Source organism: Mixophyes fleayi, chromosome 11 (genome assembly GCF_038048845.1).
Source record: "Mixophyes fleayi isolate aMixFle1 chromosome 11, aMixFle1.hap1, whole genome shotgun sequence".
Lineage (NCBI taxonomy): Eukaryota > Metazoa > Chordata > Amphibia > Anura > Limnodynastidae > Mixophyes > Mixophyes fleayi.
Genome location: NC_134412.1, coordinates 91,370,959 through 91,394,171, shown reverse-complemented (window position 1 = coordinate 91,394,171; position 23,213 = coordinate 91,370,959). Strand labels below are relative to the sequence as shown.

General features: G+C 39.7%; 1 protein-coding gene across 2 annotated transcripts in view; it reads right to left on the bottom strand.

The window, feature by feature from the left end:
• CASZ1 (castor zinc finger 1) overlaps positions 1–19,084 on the bottom strand; it is a 129,587-nt gene extending 110,503 nt beyond the window's left edge. For both annotated transcript variants that reach the window (XM_075190243.1, XM_075190242.1), the window contains exon 1: positions 18,982–19,084. The gene's annotated coding sequence lies outside the window, so the exon portion shown is untranslated. The remainder of the gene's footprint in view (positions 1–18,981) is intronic.
• Positions 19,085–23,213: the final 4,129 nt, after the last annotated feature.

Genomic DNA, 23,213 nt, shown 5'->3' with positions numbered 1-23,213 from the left:
TCCTAGCAATCAATATGTATCTTATGCAAGAGTTGAATACTGCTGATCAGTGATAAGAAATCTCAAATAAATCCATTTTGATTCCATAATTCCACGTGAGAAATGCCAAAGTGGGTGTATACATTTTATAACCTCTTAGACCTCAGTCCTGGAGCTGCCTCAACATCTAATGATGCACATTTTAGTCCCGTCATAGGCCATCGGGCGCTCTCCAGCTATTGTAGAACAACAAGTCTCAGCATGTCAGCCTGTAGACTAAGCCTCAACCGACTTGCTTACTAATCGATAGCCCTGCCCCGCTTACTAGTGAATGGATTGTTGTACAGCAATAGCTGTAATCCATACATAGGCTGGTACATAATAATAATTACAATGTGCATACACATTATCAGGCACAAGTGGTTAAATCAGTGAGAATCCATTATAAAGGATTTTGTATGCCGGTAGGTATTAGTCCCCAGCTACTGCAGGAAGTTCCTACTGCAGGGGGGGGGGGGGGGGGGGGGGGGCAGTAACAGCTGTACAACCCCATCAGCCCCAAACAGAAGTCCTAATAAAACACACAGCGCCAGCAGCTCAGATTCCAGCGAAGCAGCCCTGGGCTGCACTATCACTCTGCCGTGTATAAACAGCACCGACACTTTTACTAACTTGTGGAAAATACAGTTATTAGTGGTTCTGTTCCCCTGTGTAATGCGATGTGAGGCCAGGAAACCATCACCATTTCTGAGATTACAGGGTGATACTTGTATTAGTCAGTACTATAAATGGCACAGCGTGAATCTAGTCTCTCTCCTATTTTCTTCATCCCACTTTGGTCAAGGAGTTTATCCCATTCTGCACGATTACTGTTATTATGGTTAAGAATAATAATAAACACTTCTGGTCATCTCATTCAACAAGGAAAGATTGTGTTGACTGCAAGACAGCGATAATCCTCTTCTCCCCGTCCCAGCTATTTATACACAGGACCATTTATTAAGGAGAAATTCATAACCATGTGTTATGTGCTGAAATAACAGGCTGCTTCCACCTGCCCTTTCCATGTGGTCGCATTCATTCATGTGCTGTCATGGACGTCAAACATTACTACCAAAAGACCCACTAAAGTCAGATAAGTGTCAGAGCTATTTAGCCTGACCCCACCTACTTGCATGATATCAACTGAATGGGTGTGGCTTAAGTTATTATTAAATGCCTACATGCAGAATACACCTGTAATATTTGCATACAATAAATGTGGTGGGGTTTTCATGCAAAAATTGGAAAGTATTTATGTGTCCTACTAAAGCTTTCATTCAGAAATTGTCCACAAATTTGTCAGACCTTCGTATATGTGCATGGCATACCAGTTTATAATATATATATATGTATATATATGTATATATATGTATATATATATATATATATATATATATATATATATATATATATATATATATATATATATATATTTATTTATTATGTGCCCCTAATATGTTCACTGATTTCACAGAACAGTGGGCAGCATGAGTCACAAGATCTTAGGATGCGAGGAGAGACTGATCACAGAGGACTACAGCTATGAGAGCAAGACATCCCTCATCTCCCAATGAGGGAGCCCTCTACCAAACAGCTTACAGCTACATTATATTAAAAAAAAAAAAAAGTTATTGCTGAAACGAGCAAAAAAACAAATCTGCAAAATCATCAAAGAAATAAATATAGTCATATGTTTCAGCTAGCAATCCACACCTTTGGATCTGTTAAACCTTGCAACCCACAAGATGACAGCACAAAGGTTTGAATGACAGCTCGGACAGTAATATAAAGTGAGAATCCTTGTATCCCACTCTGGGATGGTACGTTTATCAGCCCAGCTTCGTGGACTGGAAAATTCCAAACTGGGGCACGAGGTGTCTGCGAATTGCACTAACAAGCTTGTAACTTTCCAGATTAATCCCAAACACCTACAGAACGGTCTCATTTAGATAAGAGGTGACAGACCCAGGCCTGAGAAGAAGAGAGAAATGAAGATATTTCACACAACAGTGGGGACTGTGCCTGTAGAAAAGAGGACAAACACTACAAAGTACATTTCATTTAAAGTGCGTCCCTCACCCCTACACACTAATGACTGCACCAATATTAATAAGAAATCACCAGGAACCAAGTACAGAATTAAGACAATGGCCTAAATATGAAATACATGAGATTTTCAGCACGTGCAGTAAAGAGATCACTTCCTTCTGCACATAGACATGCAATTGTTATTAAGTACTGAGCAGTCAAAATAAGAAACAGCAACAAACCCATTCCTGAAAGACCTCTTGGATGATACAATGGCGTTTGAGCTAAATATGAAATAACAACTTTCAAGATCTTCCTGAATATGATTACAATGTAGCAAAGAAGCTTGTAGGGCAGCTCAGTGTCTTATGTCTGTGAGCTTGGCCCATTGTCTAATTAATGTTATTCCAAAACCACCTGGCAATGCCAACCTACCCGTAATTTCACCTACTCCAAGACACCTTTGATAGAGAGATAAGTGAAGGATGAGAACACTCAGTCTACTGGTCTAGATCCAATCTCTGAACACTCAACTCTAGTCTCTCTCTTTACACGAGATGGGCAGGATTTACTACACATGACTTTCTCTGGCTATAGATTACATCTTCATACTGCACTTTGTTTTATTTCTCTTTAAGAAAAAACTTTCTTCAGCATCAGCAAATAAAATTATGTCTGTCTCTTTAACAGAATCTTCATTTAAAACGCTCTTATATCTTCCGCCATCCCAGTGATCTATATGCAAATATGCTAATGCATGCAAATTAAGACACTACTTTTAGTCCCAATTTAATAGAAAGCATTAAAATACCATTTTTTTTTTTCAAAACCCTCCATATGAATATGCACAGCAGCTCCAGCAACAAAATGAGCCAGTGACAGTTCTCAAGGAAATCAGCCGGGAGCGTCAGGCAGGAATCAGCTGCTAATACAGTAACGCAGCACGAAGATCACAGGTCCTTAGTGTCTATGAGCCTGTGATTACTGACATGTGTCAGTAAAATCTGACACCAAGATTAAAACAACTCAAGTGGGTCATGTTAGCTCCGGCTTAAAGGCAGAACTAGTGAGCTGTGGCCCCCGGTGCAGGGAGGAAGGAACCGGAGCCCACAGCTTGCTAGTTCCCCGTGCAGTGGGCCCCTTTATAACCAGGGGCCCCATGCATCACACCTGCTGCCCCAATAGTAGTTCTGCCAACGGAAGACTGACCGTCCCTATAACAAGGTGCGTGTATGAGGTAATCCTAACCCCTACACATATCATTCCATCATGGAACATAAGTGAAATGACAGATTCCCAGGTGGGCGGGGCCTGTTTATTGAGCACATAGGATCCAACAACACTGGAGGCAGTTCTATATTTTCACAGAACATCTCTTAAAATCAAGGCTATTAAGAGAAGGCATTGGTGGTGTTGGCTTACAAACCAGTAACAATATGGGGGACACACCGCAAAATGATATTGGTAAATGCTCCTGTATAGCAGAAGCAAACCAAAAGCTTCCTCCCATTGAAAGTAGATTTGATTGCTGTCACCTCCCACTTATAACTTGTGTAATAATGTCGTTGTTTTATGCTACTAAAGAAAATCTCCAAAATGCAAATATCTCTGTCTCCTGGAGATCGTTAAAGTATCTTTATTACATTTGTGTGCATTACTGAGGATGCACTCTTCCCAGAATGCCCTGAGCCATCCACATTCAGACAGTACCTCCTACTGCAACTAATATATATGTACCTTGTATATGCAATACAGAGAATAGGAATGGAACACAGCAGAACTTATATCTCTCTCATATATATATATATATATATATATATATATATATATATATATATATATATATATATATATATTTATATCTATATATATGAGAGAGAGATATAAGTTCTGCTGTGTTCCATTCCTATTCTCTGTATTGCATATACAAGGTACATATATATATATATATATATATATATATATATATATATATATATATATATATATATATATATATATATATATATATATATATATATATATATGTGGCAGAACACACTAGGGGGCTGCGTGCTACATTGGGACCAGCAGATACAGGCCCTGGCACCACAGTAAGACTCCTGGTAAGGGGCAGTGACACATTACATATTGCTGGGCTGTTGCACTTTCTCCCCAGATTTCTATATGCAATGACAAGAGATAAATATTTTTATAAAGTTTCCCAACAGCAGCAGCCATCAGTCATCAGGCTTCTCCTCCACCCAACGCCAGCACCACTGTGCCCTGCGGGGAGATGTCATACAAAGGGGGGGCTGAGGTGGGAGATGAGGAAAACTCAGAGCAAACAGCAGCAACAGGAACCAAGTTGAGCCATTTCAATTATTCATATGCCAGATGGAATCTCTTCCTGCCTTCTTCTACTGGAGAAAAGAAAAAAGGAAAGGAAGCGGGAGGCGGATAGAGAGGGACACGGGGAGTGATGTGTGTGTTACAGACGTCACCTGTACACTTAGATATTCTTCTGGTAGAACATGCCAGCCTCTACATTAACGTTATTCCAGGTAATACGCCCTACAAGCCACACAAACATATCAAATCATTAGCAGTCACCTCTCTACTTCCAGTATCCCAATCAGGGGGAGCAGCACATTGCTCAGGACTGAACACAGAAGGTGTTCTAGATAAAGACATGGAATCAGGGCTTTGTAATATACCACCTCTGATGATTTCAGGAGAAAGGTTAAACAACAACAACAATAATAATAATAATAATAATAAAAACAGAATAAAAGAAGCAGCGAACGGAAAAAGCAGTATACTGTAGAAGTATAGCGCAAAGAAGAAGAGGAGAGAACGAGCATAAGGACAAGTAGCCAGGAAAAGGCTTTGACCTTCTATGAAGGAGATAAAAAAATCCAGCAGCCTCAGGGGACACCCAACTATCTAGCATATTGCTGTTAAAATGTCTGCAAAATTTAATACACTTGGCATGCCATGTGATCAACCGTTGGACAGCTCGCCCCCGCCTGCCCCACAATCCCACACGTAAGAAGGCTCGAGCTACGCACTGCAAATGGCAAACTTTGGATATTCCTCCTTGGTACAAACAGCTGCTGTCCCCTTAGGTGGAAACACAAAATAAAGATATTGCGAGTGGTTACAGGCGTGTGGAGCTGTGTGTGCACGTGTGTGTGAGATGGGGGGTTAATAGAACCCATTTGTGATGTGGGGGATGGTGTATACAAGGCACGGACGCTGTTTATTGAGAAGGACAGCTGCTCCATTGCTGGGTGGCTTTAGGAGCAATATTTCTGCCTTAAATGACATTACTAAAACTACCAGTCAGGTCTGAGAGGACATCAGTCAGCTGCTGTCTGTAAAGGGACCGTGTACAAATAGCTCAGGAGGTGACTGGGTTATAGACACACAGGGATTAGAGCAGGTAAACAGAGGGAGGGTAATAGTGTCAGTATTCACTCCAGACACAGTATAGGAATGAGGAGTTAATAATGTCATATCTACATAGACCAGGGAGGATTGGGGGAGGTATAACAATGTGGTGATGCTGTCCAGGCAAGAAGAGGGACGTTTAAATAGCAGATATTACCCTTTATGTCCGAGTAAGTGGCAGGGAGACTGGCCCAATGGAAATACTGAATATAAATATATATAATATTAACTACAACGACCCGGTATGATGATCCTTCTTACAAGACGACTGCTCAAAGACCCCAGACAGATCAGATTGTGCCATCTGTGACATCACTGAGAATCCAGTCCATCCAATCACTGGGGCTCAGCGACATAACTGAGAATCCAGCCCAGCCAATCACTTTGAATCAGTGACATCACTGAGAATCCAGCCCAGCCAATCACTAGGAATCAGTGACATCACTGAGAATCCAGCCCAGCCAATCACTAGGAATCAGTGACATCACTGAGAATACAGCCCATCCAATCACTGGGAATTAGCGACATCACTGAGAATCCAGCCCATCCAATCACTGGGAATCAGTGACATCACTGAGAATCCAGCCCATCCAATCACTGGGGATCAGCGACATCACTGAGAATTGAGCCCATCCAATCACTGGCTCCTAGTGAACCGCATTCCTATAAATATTTATTTTCCTGAATATTGGCTCAGCCAAAAAATGACTGCTTCCACTGTATATAGATGACAGGTATATTAAGCTATTTAAAATATAACTGTCTAAAATTATTGTTTTAGTATGCCATTTATATTCACTACGCTGCTGAACTCTATGGCCAATAAGTAATTTATCATCTCAGTGAAGTAAGTGAAACCTCTGTGCATCCTGACTTTTATTAATCAGTCTACAACAATCCCTACTTACACATAGGGAACATTTCCCTTTACTAAGCTCAGAATTTGAGCTGTAAACATACATGGATGGACAACACATGATGAGCGCTTGGGATAAAGAAGAAGAGAACCATTTACAATGTACAGTACATAATGTAGGTGAAAACCAATAAGGACCATTTTCCGGTGATCAATTATTTATAAACCAATGAGAGTGAAGGGTATACTCAAAACAAGGAGACTCTAAATGGAAAATATACCGTTTATCTCTGTAGTTTCTATACAGTGCCTTTATCTATTTATATCTATTAGATGGAGCACAAGCTACTCTTAATGAAGTAGCTCATTTCTCTATTTAATCTGAGTGGAGAAAGCCATGTTGCTTGTCCTGATAATCAATGTTCAGACATTATCCACGTTGTAATGTTGCCCCTAGTGGTAAAGTTATCATATTACATCACAGAATGATTACTGGGCAATAACGCCCGAACAAAACATCTCATGCGGTAAACAAGGATTCTGGGCACATTTGCGCACTGACTATAAATAGGAAAACAAAAAAGCATATTCATATATGTGCATATTTAAAGGTGCATCCACAGTGTTCGTAGAAAATCTTAAAGTCACATTACCCTATTTGTATACAATATAACAATGTAATGAAGTGTCATATGCACAGGAGAGACTAATGTCTTGGCAGTCCTTAAGGGTCAACAGGGAGGTCAATACGCAATCAGCCAAACAGAAGCGGCTAGATGGTCATTATCATCATGTATCACTGCAATCACAAGAGATACATCTCCTAAAAGGTGTATCTGACAATGTAGCCAAGACTAACTATGTCACAATTACATGAACATGCCCGTACTGTACCGCCTCTCTTACAGGGAATCAAGTCAACAATGCTGAAGATCTGGATACAGACATATGTGTAGGGATTTCTTGCATCCATGAACAGTACGGGAACGTACGGACTCTCTAAGAGCCCGATAGATTTCAAGGTATTCTTTAGTATAATGTCCCTTTAAACCGTTCTAGAGAACATCTACCTGCTCTCAACCAAATACAAGACAAAGGAGCAGACACCACAAATGTGAAGGAAGACACAACATGTATGTATACCCTATACAACTATTACTAATGGAAGGGGCATCTTTACCAAATAAGGTGAAAAGGACCCAGACCGTCCTACAAATATCACTCTAAATACCTGGCCGCATGCCAGGTGGAAATGTGTCTTTATCCAAAGTGACCTCTCTCCTAGGAGAACAAAAAAAACCTGTATCATCATGAACACTAATACAGTGATGGAAAGAAAATGTCATTTCTCAAAGTAATGGAAGTAACAAAACAGCAGCATTTCAAGGAGCCGAGGAAAAACTGAAGCAGGAAACCTGATTATTAATAATACTAATTGTTCTTAACACTTACCTAATAAACAGTCTACAGTAAGTCTACAAGACCCCATCACAAACAGGAGTTTTTGCTTATATACAGATTTCTGGCAGGGAAAGGAGACCTATACCGTATATAAACAATGTCCGTAAACATTCTTCAATTAATCAGCTAAGTTGTCTGACCAAGAGATAGAAATGTGAATTCTTTACAATTATATTTACCTGCACATTACTGAAATGCAATATTCAGATTAGCTTGAGAGACCCCCACCTCCGCCCCCCCAATAAACAAATGACTGTCATTTACTGACACTGGCAGCAACGTTTCTGTTGTGCGCTAGTAGTAAGAATAATAATGTGTCTGTGTAATAAGTCACATCACACACGCTGGTCACTGCAGACATATACATTCTAATCAATGTGTTGTTATGACTGAGATACATATATGATGGTGTTTGGGGCTGTAGAACATGCTGGTAAAGTCAATGACTTGTGGTGCAACGTAACAGATTTGTGCAGACTTTCTGCGATAGTGAATTGTGCAGATGGCGTAGCTGCGGGGGCTGGCTGTATGCACAGAATTGCATATGATCCCTGCAGAGCTTTTAGGAACAGATAGTTAGATACACTCTGCTAGTGAGTGTATCTAGCCATTGGTAAAAGACAGACAGGGACATCTATTTAGAAAATAGATAATTTGTGTCTATTCTGCCTATTTTAAGCTAAAAAACAGAAAGTCTGCAAAGGCGGAGACGACCAATCTGTAACGAGTAAGCAACAAAAACAGTAAGGAAACATCAGCATCGGGCACACTTATGTCCCCTGGCTGTTATATACTTCTAATACTTATACTAATAATCATAGTAATCTATATCGCCACAATCGTAGTATTGTGTCAGTGCTGTATGTCACATTTTAGTTGGAAAGTGCCATCTGTAGGAGTGAAAGTGTTTAAAGGCTGCTCCCTGCCAAATGGGGTACAGTCCGTTCTTCAGACGGCAAAATATAACAGAGAGAAAACAGATGTGAAACAAGTGCCACAAAGATACAGAAAATGGACCTTGATAGGAATGGTTTCCTTCCCCCGATCCCAAAATAAACTCCTGTGACAATCAGAACTGTTGAGTTTTTTGCATGTTTCAGCAAAGTTTCTACCATACAAACAGGATATGACCATAGTTGGTCCTACTTGATGGGGGTGTGGTGCAATTTGCATAAACTGGCCCCACCCACCACAGCGCCATGACTGGAATCGTGTCCTTGCGCGGCACAGGAGGAGCCCGACAACACAGACCACATCATCAGGACTCCCCCATACACTACAAGAAAGAGAAGTTGGATCCGGCAGAATGGCCTACTCTCTAGGCAATTCTGGAGTCTCCTGGGCATTCTGAGAGAGTAGGCAAGTCTAGATTTGATTATTCTGCTGAGCTCGCTGCATTGGATACAAGTAGATCCAGAGAGTAACTTTATGTTTTGTCCCAGGGCAACGAAAGTACAAAACTCTTTACCTGATAATTTAGAAAATAAAAGACACAAAGGCATCGACTATCTTTCTTCATATACAAACAACCATTCACACATACATGTAAACTTTTGAGGATCATACCAGAAGATATAAATATATAGATATAAATGGCTTTATTGCTGGGGGAGACATTTTTTTATAGCTATAGCAAACTTCCGGTCAGTAAGTCTATATAAGGACACCAACAGGATACATGTGAGAGAGAAAAATGATAACAGAGACAGTAACTTGCAGTGAGGAAGAAACTAAATCTGCCCACCCACGTTGCAAACCAAGCCTTAATCATTAAAAATAATGTAACTATGTAACTAAAAATGTAATGCACAACTAGTTTGCGCTAAAAGTCACATCTGAAAGACAAAGGAATCCAGTCTGCCTAGCCGATAGCTGGATTTGTGCTACAGTCGCATGTAAGTGTTTGTTAATTTTCTATATGAAATAACGTTGTGCCGAGAGAACCTTAAATTATGTTGAGTTTTAAACGTAACGAAGGAACCTTTTCACATGTCTAATTACCATACAAATCAGTTATCCCAAGAAATATAGCCTAGACTCAGATTTTAAATATAGGTTTGGGAGCCTTCAGCGACCGCCATCAACATATTTCTATAGTGGCATTATTTCATATGTCTTTACAACGCACACAGTGGACTTAACCCTTTCCGTCGGAAGCGGATGGCGGTACGGAGTTAATCGTTCCTTTTTCTCACGACTGTCGGCCTTATAATTATTTCAGGAACGGGGGATTGTTGCAGAGAAGACGTCCTTAAAAGCTTTGTGTTTGTGCTGAAGGTCTACTTTGTTGATTAATAAGCGTTTCATAATTGGTGGTGCTTTTAATACCATCAAGGTCTGATGCCGTTAATGAAATCTAAATGCCCGAGTTAATGATGTGGCCAGGAGACACTCTGGGCAACTGGTAGCTGCAGAGAATGGGGGGGTGCACGCATGATCTCATTCAGGAGCCCGGTTCTCCTCTCCCACTCAGTCATGTGCCAACAAAAGCTATTAAGTGCTGGCACAGCGATCTACAACGATGGACCACTAAAAGGAGGTTCCGTGACCTCCAATATCAGCAATATGGAATTTAACCTCGTTGTTGCCAAAGAGGTTTTAAATTGCACTCAATGTTATATAGTTTAAGATATGGCCACTGATTTATATGTTACAGGCAAAAACATTTATTTAGCACATAAGGAAGAAATGCTGGGCTTTAGCTAGAATACGGACCTATACCTCATATTTGATTGTACTAGACGTATCATTGTCAAGATCATTGTTGTATCCATAAAGTCCATTTCTATTATGTTTAAAATACAGACTATTTATTTCCAAACTATGAAGCGGATCAGCAAATAACTGAAAGCCAAAAAGCACTTGCTGAACCAGGATCGGTTATGATAGGTTCCCTATCGGGCATGGAGATCGTTTTGGGGTCTACAGGTGCTACTGTATTGCCCAATACGTGCTGTAATACAACAGCGCGTGGCCAGCGCAACACATCCTTCTGGGATGTGGAAGCTTGTGCATTAGTCAAAGGTTATATATTGTTTTAGTGTATTAATATAAATTAGGATAGAAGAGTCCTTCGTTTTCTCTGCTGTTTCAGAGCTATGTGGGACTGTTGCTCTCAGACCCCAGAACACAATGTTCTCTTGGCTGACCAATTTCTCAGTACCACGATTGTATGTGAGGTTCTGTGTAAGACCCCCGCTTAATGACATATAACCAACCTAAGTCTCCAGGAAGTGGAACACACAATTGTATTATTTAGTGTAACGTTTCCATTTTACTTTACGTCTGAAAGTCACTAATACTGTAACAATATGACATGGTTGAAAGCACTTTAAGAAGCTCTACATACAAGAGAAGATAATGATGTATGAAACTGGTTATATATATATATATATATATATATATATATATATATATATATATATATATATATATATATATATATATATATATATATATATATCTATCTATCTATCTCAATCATGTAGAGAGAGAGAGAGTGAGAGAGAAAGAGAGATACACCGACACACACACACACATACACACACATATATATGTACATATGTATATAGATATATATTTATAAATATATATGTCTGTGTATGTATGTATGTATAAATGTATGTATATGCTATTTTAGTCAGATTGTGAACTTGGAATAGTTAGGGCAGACTACTGCAGCGACGTATAAGGCAGATTAAGCCAGTGTTTAACAATTTTTGTCCTCAGACAGAGAGTGTTTTAAGGTAACGTTACAACAATAAAGACACGTCTGTGATTTATCCGGAACGGTGGAGAATGTTACTTGCTGGAATTGGGAATTCTTGAGGACAAGGGTTAAGACTTCAGTACATTTTATTTTACACAGCAGATTTACACAAATCAGTGAACAGAAGTAAAACAGGAGATGCTTGGACAATGGCTCAGGGATTTTCCCTGTCCGCTCCGATGCACAACGGTAAGCGACAAATCACCCACATTTTCAACTTTCCCTCTGCGCATCTTTTCACCCTGATTTCCTCTCCTAGACAGATATATTTACATCCTGTAAATCCCTCCACTTCCTCATATTCCCCCAATCAAAGAGGTTTATCAATTTAATTTAAAGTCTCTATCCGTTTTTTTCCAATTGTACGTCCCCCAAAGTCACCTGCTGGTCCCCGGGGGGGAGAAGAGGGGCTCATTTGCCAGAGTTTGGTCCTGTTCAGATAAGCAGCTAATCCCTTGGGCAGCTCTTGTCAGATTACTAATTAGCTAAAGCAAATCGGCCTGAGAAGACCATGCGGTCAGTCTGACTTCAGACAAAACATGACGGGGGGGATGGGGGGGTCTGTGCTTACTTAGCTGGCTTTAACCTTTTCATGACATCATCCTGCAGAAAATTACTAACTATCCTAAAGAGCTGATCAGATTGGCCGGACTACCGAAAAGCAGAGGTGTACACTGTAGATTAACTAACTCCCAAACACCTTGTACTGCTGCACCCGCACCTGGTTATTATCTTGTGCTGCTGTTACACCCGCACCTGGTTATTATCTTGTGCTGCTGTTACACCCTCACCTGGTTATTATCTTGCACTGTTACACCCTCACCTGGTTATTATTTTGCACTGTTACACCCTCACCTGGTTATGATCTTGCACTGTTACACCCGCACCTGGTTATTATCTTGTGCTGCTGTTACACCCGCACCTGGTTATTACCTTGTGCTGCTGTTACACCCGCACCTGGTTATTATCTTGTGCTGCTGTTACACCCGCACCTGGTTATTATCTTGCACTGTTACACCGGCACCTGGTTATTATCTTGCACTGTTACACCCTCACCTGGTTATGATCTTGCACTGTTACACCCGCACCTGGTTATTATCTTGCACTGCTGTTACACCCTCACCTGGTTATTATCTTGTGCTGCTGTTACACCCTCACCTGGTTATTATCTTGTGCTGCTGTTACACCCTCACCTGGTTATTATCTTGCACTGCTGTTACACCCTCACCTGGTTATTATCTTGCGCTGCTGTTACACCCGCACCTGGTTATAAACAATTATGTCACCACAGAACATAGTACACCTGCCACACAGCATGATTTATACTGTAGATTATGTTCCTAACAATATGGAGTAATGTTATTTCATAGTCCTTCACAGGGTGGGGGCTGGGAGGTCAGGCCGACATTTGTGTTATCCTTATGTCATCGCAGTGGCCTCACCAGCAGCCATCGTCAGCACTCACCATGAGTGTTTCTAAATATACTACACGAAGGATAATAAAATTGATTTAAAAATTTTGAGCAATTTTTAAAGTAAGTTCGAGGCATATTACAAGTTAATCTGGAAAGCAGGAATTGAATGTCACTAATGAGCAGCTTGGTCTCCACGTAGAATTGTTTTACATACACTAGAAAAGGCGGCGTATGAACAGGTGACGGCAGCTAGGTATTTGCCATCACATTGTCAGGCAAGAAGGAGTGGTGTAATATTTATTATACATGTGAAAAGTAATTAATAGCTGAGGAAAGAGGAATTTAACCCAACCCAGGCAATAAATGCTAGTTAATGCCAAACCTGAATTGCAGATTTTTTTTTACATTTAAATTGATCAAAGTACACAATCATAAATTTATAAAAATTGGGACATGTGTTGTTTTGCATGGAATGATCTGAACATTTACATAACAAGATATCATGGAAACTTTGTCAAATTATCAGGTGTGCAGGGAAACAAGTTAAACTTGTTCTTTTTTTAATTAAACATAACAGAGTGATTAGTTTGCTGAGGCTCTTAATATATGGGACAGATCATAATATTCAACACCAATCGGGCTGGAATGCCGCTCTGTGCATTTAGTTTATATAATTAGGGTTGTGGTATATTGTCATAAACGTGACAGACACAGGAATGTTTGTCCAGGTTGAAGGGTGTACAGAACAACAAGCGCTGTGGATTGTGGCTGCAGGTCTACAGCTCCGTATATTCCAACTCTCCCAGGATAATCCACTGACAACTTAAAGGGCAAATGACTTCATTTAGTGATGTCCCAAAATGACAAGCCAGGTCAAATGGTAAATGTATAGGCTGCAGTCTCATGACATCATCTGACAGAACGACTGCCTATATGTGCCGCGGTGATGTCACCGACTCCTGGTGAACGGATTATGTACATTCCCTATAAATACCCTTCCACAAACTGCCTCCACTCTAAGCAGTCAATAGACCCTTTCATGTACACTCTCCAAACTCCTCCTCAATGTTTTTGTGATAGGATGAGGACAAAGTCATAACGGGCCTGAGCCATTAAGGAGAACACAGCAAAAAAAAGAAAAAAAGGAGTAAGTTTGCTCTTGGACAAACCATGTTACAATGCAAGGGGTGCACATGAGTTTATTATTATGCACATGTTAAATACTGGTTGTTTTTTTTTTCATTTAGCACACAGATACTTTATAGCTTTAATTTTACAATGAAATTTAAAGTTGACCTAGGACATGCCCAACTATAAATCTGTCCCCACATTTTAAATTTACCTCCCCCTTCAATGCAACATGGTTTTGCCCAGGTGCAATATTTCTCCTTTTATATGCTTTACTCTTCTTAATAACTCAACCCCAACCACGATCTTAAGACAAGTACTAATTTTATTTCTTTGTGATTTTGCCAATTTTAGTAAGATCACTAATGTATCTAATGTTTTTTCTACCAATTCTGCTATATGTAGAAATCCAAGCTACAACACATACTGTGCCCAGGAAACGTGACTGCTGGATTACTGCACCTTCCTGGGAGCAGGGAGAGGAATGAATACCACCATCCTATACATGGCAGTAAGTCGATTTCTCCCTGAACCAGTCTCTGATCCTGAACATGACATTCAACAAACCCCATCCTTAGTTATTGTGTCGTCTCTTTATCTGTGTGGCTGTTGGCAGCCTGCGAGAGCACAGCTGACAACACTTCAGTGGAGCCCTGAAGGATGGACTTACAACTGTCCAGTCCGTTTACACATGAAGGTCAATGATCCAACGCAGGCCCAGGAACACAGGAGACGCACTAAATAAAAAGCCTGCAGCGAATGCAGTAAGAGCAGCCTTACACGTTGCAAGGCCCCTGAGCTCTTCTCAACCTGTCCTTCACGCTCTCGGCTGCCACTTTTGGAGGTCTACTCTCCCATGCGTTCCTGGAGAGCTAACCAGTCCATATGGTAGCCAATATGTTAACAATATGGATGGGTTGTTTGTCAGCTCCAGAACAGATGGATGCGACATGCCAACCCCTATCCATGACCAGCTCTCACTTCCTGCCGCCAGCCAGGACGACACCGGAAGCCCTAACTGCAGGGATGGCTGACAAGCCAGATAAATGTCTGCAGCTGTCTCCCATTAATCCCATCTCTGATTAATATATAAAAGTCTGAACCACAAGTAGCTCGGCAGGAAAGCCAGTAAACATTTACAGGACAAGTCTGCCCATGAGACAACAGGTCTGTGGAGGAAGAATATTTCTGCACACACAGTCCTTCCTGTACTGCAGGGCATGAAACAGGAAACCACATGGATCTGATAAAGTCAGGAGTACAAAAGGCGACTGCTCTAACTTCGTTACACCAAGGAGTTGAAGCGTAAAAATCAGCTATGGGAATATATGAAAGTAATAAATCAATGCAAGATTTAAAATAAATAATAGCTGTCACACAAATGGGTGTATTTTGTATATTAAGTTTTTTTAACTCTTCATTTTCTGGTGTGAATGATCGCAGCCAACTTGCACCTCTCCAGATTTTATGATGAACCAATGTTCATTAATAAGCTGCTTAGATCAGGACACATAGAGAAGTCATGTGCCAGTAAAACAAAGCAACAGGTCTCTGTACTTTTATTGTTCGTTCGGACCGCAGATGGGCAGTCTTCCCTATCAGCTCAGTATGAAACTTGTCCGAGTGACGGGTGAGCGTTATACAGGGGAACTGCGGTACAGGCAACCTCCAAAATGATTTTCATATATTTCTTTTAGACTAGAGAACTGCATCCCGGCTTTCATTCATAATTCATAGCCTTGCTGTAATTTCTAGAAACGAGGTGTAATTTGAAGAGATTAGTGACTGACAGATGCAGCGTGCCGGCGGACTGCTCAGCACAGAGATCTGGACGATTATCTGCCCAGTCATGTTTAAGTGTCGTCCAATAAAAGCAAAACCACCTCCCAGCAGGAGCCTCATTAAACTGACCCCCAAGTTCCCTGACTTGGAAACCAAAGGTTACATTGGGTCAATCAATTTTTAATGATTGAAGTGGCTGTTCTTCTAAAGCCAAATGTGCCAATTTAATGATTACGATGTTCCTTTCCTCAGGTCTGACATGGATTTTAAGACAAGAAAAAAAAGATCTATATAGAAAATATTTGCTAAAAACTTAAATTTGATTAAAAAAAAATAGCTATTTGGAAACTTGCACATCAGGGTGGGGTTTTGATCTAAAGGGGGCACAGATATCCTAATGAGTGTGTACTCAGCAGGCATTTCAGGGGTAAAATGAGGGCAGCGTGGGGGTAACATTTAACTTCATGAAGAAACTAGTTTGGGTTTTTTTAAATAAATCCTGTGACAGTGACTTCTGTTATCCTTAGAATCCATAGCAGAGTAGACATTCCTCCTTAACAAGATTAATAGCGTTATATTGTTCTATTATAATCAATGAGAGGTGACATCATCACTATGGTATTAATCAGGAATAACATACATACCCTATATACTAACTACACTGAGCCTCATACCACCAGAGAACTGTTCATTGACTTCTAATACTCTTATAATGTATTACTGTGATTATTACATTTGAGGAAAATATAGCTAAAGTACACAAGTAGACAAACATGACTTAGTAATTATATAACATGTCATGTTCCAGTAGTTGGATCGGCCAGAAATGAGGATTTGTGGATGTCAAGCGAAGAGGGGGCTGTGTGGTCACAGTGAATGCTAAAGGAAGTAATATTAGATTTAATACTTACAAATGGATAGATTATCAGATGCGACTCTGGCGGGGAACGAATGTTTTAGTGACTGCCTATCAATGTGATTTAGTGCTCGAGCATGGAAGAGGTTTTGGATTTTAAAAGTGCTGACACCACTCAAGAGACAAACCAGAGATGATTTTAAGGGAGGTTGGGAAGAATGGACAATCCGGTAGATTTTGTATTTAAAAAAAAACCCCAAAAAAAACCAAGCCATTGAAAGTGAAGCTTCAGATGTAATTATTTCATATAGAAAATGTACTGCTGTATATAGCCATCTAGAACACACGAGTACCAGACAAGACAGAGAACTCATCAAATCCCAAAATGGGGATTGTATGCTTGGTAATGTGCCCTTTCAGTCCTAGATGGGGCCAGGGCCGGCTGCTACAAGCAGTGATGTTCTCAGGGTAGAGTCACAAGTTCTATCGCACAAACTATCCAGTTCTGATCAGGTGAACAGAGAGTGAATGGACCATAATAAGTAAAGTGCACATTTTAGTTATGATTTGTTTAATTGTATAGAAAAATGTATTGTTCAAATTAAAACACAATAAATATGTTTCTGGTTTATGGGTGTGGAATCATTGTGTCTGTACCGCAAATCACACAGCAGTCACTTCTCACCTGGTAACATTGTTCATTTGCTGAGGCTACCAACACAACACTATGGTGGAAATTCAATTGCCAGCGATGAGGCGCGGACATCCCACCACGCACATTGGCGGCATTTACGCTAATTTTTCCCCTGAACCCCAAAAATAAGCGGAGATTTTTGTTAAATATCTTCCGCGAAGTGTCTCATGGAAGTTCCAGAAACACTTTGCAGCTAATTGAAGGGAAAAAAGTCAAATGAATAGAGACAAAGAGTGGAAGACAGAAAAAGAGAGAGAAATAACAGAAAATAGTGGGGGAGAGAAAGATAATAAAGAAAGCGAGGTGTTTGGAAGTGGGGGAAAAATATAGACGTAAAAGGAGAGAAAATCAGGAAGAGAAACAGAGTAAGGAAAAGTGGGAGAAGGAAAAAGGATTAAGGGAGAGATATGGATAGGATGGTAAAAAGAAGAAAAAAGAACAGTGTGAAAGAGAAGAAAAAAAGAACAAAGAAACAGAGAAGAAAAAAAAATAGAAAGAGAAGGGAAAAAAGGAAGAGTAAAAAAAAAAGGAATGAAGAAGTAGTATGTGTGAGACAAAGAGAGAGGGAAAAAGAAGTGGAAAAGTATAGAGCGGAAGAGAGAGAAGTAAATAGAGAAGAAAAAGAGATAGAACGCGACAGAGAAAGAGGGAAGAGAGAGACAGTGGATAAAGGAGAAGGAGAAGAAAAAAAAAAAAAAAAAAGATGAATGAAGAGGAAAAAAAATGAGAACTGAAAGAGGGAAAGAAAGGAAATGGGGAAGAGAGAAAGTAAGTGGGAAAAAGATGGGGGAAAGTACAAAAAAAATGAGGAGGAAGAAAGGAAGAATGTGAGGGGCAAAAAAGAGGAAGAGGGAGATAGACGAATGAAGAGAAGAAGAAAGAAAAAGCATGACAGGGGGAGGGTAAGAGAGGGACAAGGAGAAAGAGAGGAGGAGAGAGGAAGAGGTGAAAACAAGTAATGAAGAAAGATAGAAAGAGAGAATAGCTGCAGCTTAAACGAAATACATTTTAAACGGTCATATAAACTTTTGACCACACAATATAGACACCGTACCTTCCATAATATTTGAATATAAACATTAATAATACACAATGTTGCTGATGGTGTGTCCCTAAGATTTAATACACACACCCTAGGATCTATTATACTATATCAGTAACAATGCTGGGAGTGCAGTACACGTGTGGCCCACACAGAGCGGAGGCCCCATTCTGTGGACTGGACTAATGAGTTCTCTGACTCCATGTACAGTAATAATCTGCTTTCTAACCAATACTGTTCCAGAACACAACATGGCTTCCTCCGCTCTCTGTTGGCGACAGGTGCGCCTTAAACCTGGTTTAAAGATAACATGTTATGAAGTAAAGCAAGAATAATGTATGCAGAACATTAGGTAATTTATAAACAAACGTGAAACAACATAGAGGCTATCTGTTTCTGTGTTTAATCTACAAAGTGTAAGGATACAGTTACATTACATTGGCAATTATACAATCCACAAATATATCTTGTAAATTAGTAGGTAAAAATGGCCTTACCTTGTAAATAATATGCTGCAGGAAAGATGTCCATTCCAACTCGTGACACGTCCTACTGCGCTCTTTGCTGTCTTTATTAATATGGATTGGCTTTAATGGATTTCTACACAAAAGCACAAATGAGATACAGGTCATATATTGTATACCTCTTGTAAAATGTGTCCATTTGTCCCCTCATCCAACTAGAAAACATGGAGGCAGCTGTGTTTAGTGCACAACCATTAAAGCCAATTAATCGCAAACAAATACATTTTAAGTAGGCCTGTCTTTCAATAATTCATGGGTATGATATTTTATATTGGGACATGGTTTACATTTTACAAATGGCACCATATGTATTTTTAGTAAAAGCTGAACACACACAGGGGGTAATTTACAACACAAGCTCAGTGCAGAAGCGGAGGCTGCTTATCCAAACTGCCCAATCATATTAGCTGGATAGGAACAATATGGTGTCATTGTGGGCAGAAGACAGAATTCGCACTAGTGTATTAGCTGTACAATGGCTGAATTGGGCGAGGTAGTAAGTATTAGAATTATAAACTGGACATGGATTGATTTTGTCTGTGACAGTTGTGTGTAAAATAAGAAATAACAACATAATACAAATACCCCAGTCTTAGTGAAACACTTATTCTCTTTGTACGATTTGCTAAATCTGAGGGTAAAACTATGGTCAGGTTGATTTGATTGGGGGGACTGAGCGGGAGAGGCAGGAAGTATTTAGACATGACGTTGCATGTAGAGCCTGTGGCTGGCAGCATATTCTGGGACTTGTAGTCTCACGGGTAGCACACGCTGTGTATGGTAACCCCAAGCATTACTTCCCCTATTCTGCTCGGACATGTGCGGATGTCCACCCCTTCTTCAAAGGGATGTGAACGGACTAACCTGATTTGAACTCAGAATTAAATGTGAAAAGGACGGCTAATTGTATATTTACCATAAAGAGTTATGTCTAATTGTCTAAACATTTTGTCTTATAGAAACACACAGTAAATGGATGCAGTTGTAGTTTCCAACAATATAACAGCTCAGTACATATCTACAATAATTTGCTGGTTTGCTATCAGCTCCTCGTAAGAAGATTCTCTTGCGTCATTATAGGGACAGTATAATCATATTTTACATCTTTCTACCTTGACACCAGTCAAAGTCCAGAACTGACAGAATTTTTCTAATCAATATTTACCTCAAGAAACTTGTGAAAAAGAGGTTTTATGAAATATCTCAGCATTCCTGCTGCCACTGTATTATAAGGTGTTGTAAACCTACAGTTTGTGGAATTTATAGAACACAATCTTGTTTCCTTTACACTGTAAAATTAAAGCGACTAACAGCATTTTTTTTTTTCCATGTTGTTAATAAACGAATCCTGAACTCGTTCCACTTTTAAGAAATTAGTGACAAAGCGGTGGAGTTGAGGAAAAGCGGCTAATTGTTAAATAACAAAGGGTAACTGTTTAAGATCCATTCCAGATAGGGACACAGCCAAAAATGGAGCCAAATATGTCAACACAGCTACCAAGAGACCTTGTGTCATTTTAAGCAAATATTGTGGCGTTTCCATGACAATCCCTGTTTTGAATATCCTACATACGAACATTTTGAAGAAAAAAAAAGCCCTTCCTGTTTGCACTTTAATAACTCAAATTTAATACGTCCAGTATTAGGAAAAAGCTAAAATACTCACCTACAAGAGTACTGCAGAACAAGGAATTAAGTGAAAAATAGGTTTATTCTAATAGAGAACTATTTGGATAACCATTGAAACCGTCTCATAACGACCTAGAACTGGAAGTGCGCCGTGCAAGCTGCGCTACAGTCACGGTGGATATTAACACGCGCTTCTATGTGGATGGAGGAACGCTTTGTGCATGCGGTCAGCGACGACCGGCCACGCAGAGTCTACTATCAGAACACATGTGTGCGATAAAGGACATTTTAATTATTGCAACCTGCTCAAATGATTGTGAAGTTTAAACAGAAACTTTAATTCATATTCACTTTCTTGCCTGAGAGCCGGGATATGGAGTGTAAGCCGTCATTTTATGGACTGAACCAACTTTCATGAATGTGCGGCCTATTCTGGGGAATTAATAAGACACATACTCAAGAACACTGGCTCATAGCACAAAGTCCACTCTATTCCTTGGTCACTACATACCTATTGTTTCCCTTGTGGGAGGAGGATGTGGTCATTTTAAGCCAAAAAGGAGAGGATGTCATTTGCTAAAACAAAGTTCGAGGTTTCAAATAAACATATCTTGAATTTTATTACATTTAACAGCAGACTATGATAAACAAAATTATGTTGATGCTTATTAGTCACAAACAAGGTCAACATACAAACACCATAGAAAGGACAAAATCCTGATATTGTGCAATTTTGAATAATAAACAAATAAAATATTTATGAGACCACGATGCTCGTCAAAATTGTTATTTTAATCTGAATAAAGTGGTTAATTATTACTAAGAATTCAATTTATACTTTTACTACCAGAATTATTATATTATGTCACTGAGTACTAGATGACTCATGGACACAGTACTGCAGGACAAGGGGAGGGTATCATCCAAATATGATTTATAAGTATGTTGTGTAAAATGAAACTTAATTAAAACTTTGCACTTTACTTCATTAGCATTAGTAAATAATGCGTCATTTTGATTAAATTTACTGTTTCACTTTTCAGTGTAGAAGTGCAATTTCAGCTACAATTTTTGTTCATTAGTGTGACAGGAGTCTCACATCACTCTGTGCTGCTGGAGGACTCTGCTCCTTCCACTATATAACTCGCAATCTGTGGCTTCCTGCTGCCTCCATTCCCCTCCTCACATTATGTGACTGTCACTGACCCTGTCCTCATCAACATAACATGTGCACAGGTCACTGCCTCTTACAAACTCAGCACCCTCCTGAAACACGCTGTGCTGTTGTGAACGTGTAGACGATCTGATTGGCTACAGGCGGTTCTGTCCCCGCTCACTTCCATAACTAGGGACATACGGACATGAAGAAAATGAAGAGTTAATAATAAAAGGGCCTATTGCCTACTTAAATTCGACACAATGGGTAATGCAGCAACACTGCTTTGTCCATCAATAACAAAATACAGACACAACTACAAAACAATACCAACATCAACCCAACATCAATGCATATAGAATATAATTCTGCAGCTCCATGGCCTCAAGACAGTATACTACATAAACAGTGCGATTTATGGTTTAATCTGAGTTTCGGGATACTTAGGGATGAGCAAAATTTGATTCATAATTTGTGCATAGATGGTGTTACCATAACCCGAAACACAACAGAATCGACCACCTCACTTATATTAATCGTAGATGTTTCTTTCTACAGATTTTTTTTTTCCTTTTTAAAGAGAAAAATCCTCAAAACTTTATGGCAGACTCTCAGGAGGACAGGGAAGGCGGTGACATGAAACACAGAGGAACAAAGACTTGGGATGGGCTACACAAAACATGAAATGTTCCTTCTGTCTCTAGACCTGGACGGTCTTGCACAAGGCAGGATTGGGTGGAACGTAAATTCCAAACTGATTTCTTCCCATTTATTTACTATAAATACAGATTAGCAAAAATGAATGCTCTTTTTTATTATTCCCACGCCCGGTTATTTTCTAAGACACCTGTGCTTGGCCAGAAAGGAGAATCCAAATAGTACTAGAGGAATCCGTGCCAGACTTGGGGAGGAGATAACACACATGAAACAGGCAAGGAAAGAGGATATATGGCGAAACATAAATAACAAACACATTATAAGGTTCTAATATACAAATCTGCCATTAATCAGAAGGAGGAATATCTATCAACGTACCTAATTCAAACTCTAAGTAAGGCATCCTCTGTGACATTCTACCAGACATCCCTTCTAATATATGTATAGTTTCTGATTCAATAAAGAGCTATTTCTTCTGACAGATCAGCAAAACAAAATAATTTAAAAGGATGTGGTAGGAGAGCCCTTATAGTTTCTAGTATATGATCATGTTCCATTACAACGCTACAAAAGTCAGTGACAAAGGAATCAGAAAAACTTGACAAAAGAAATAAAAATAAAATAAAACCATGCTCAGAGACAGGAAGTGGTGGCAGTGACATCCAAGACTGCAGTAATTATACATCCTAAGAATATTACTGTGGTTTCATTATGAGGAAACATAGATTTGGAAAAACAGGCAGATTGTAGCAGGTAAGATATC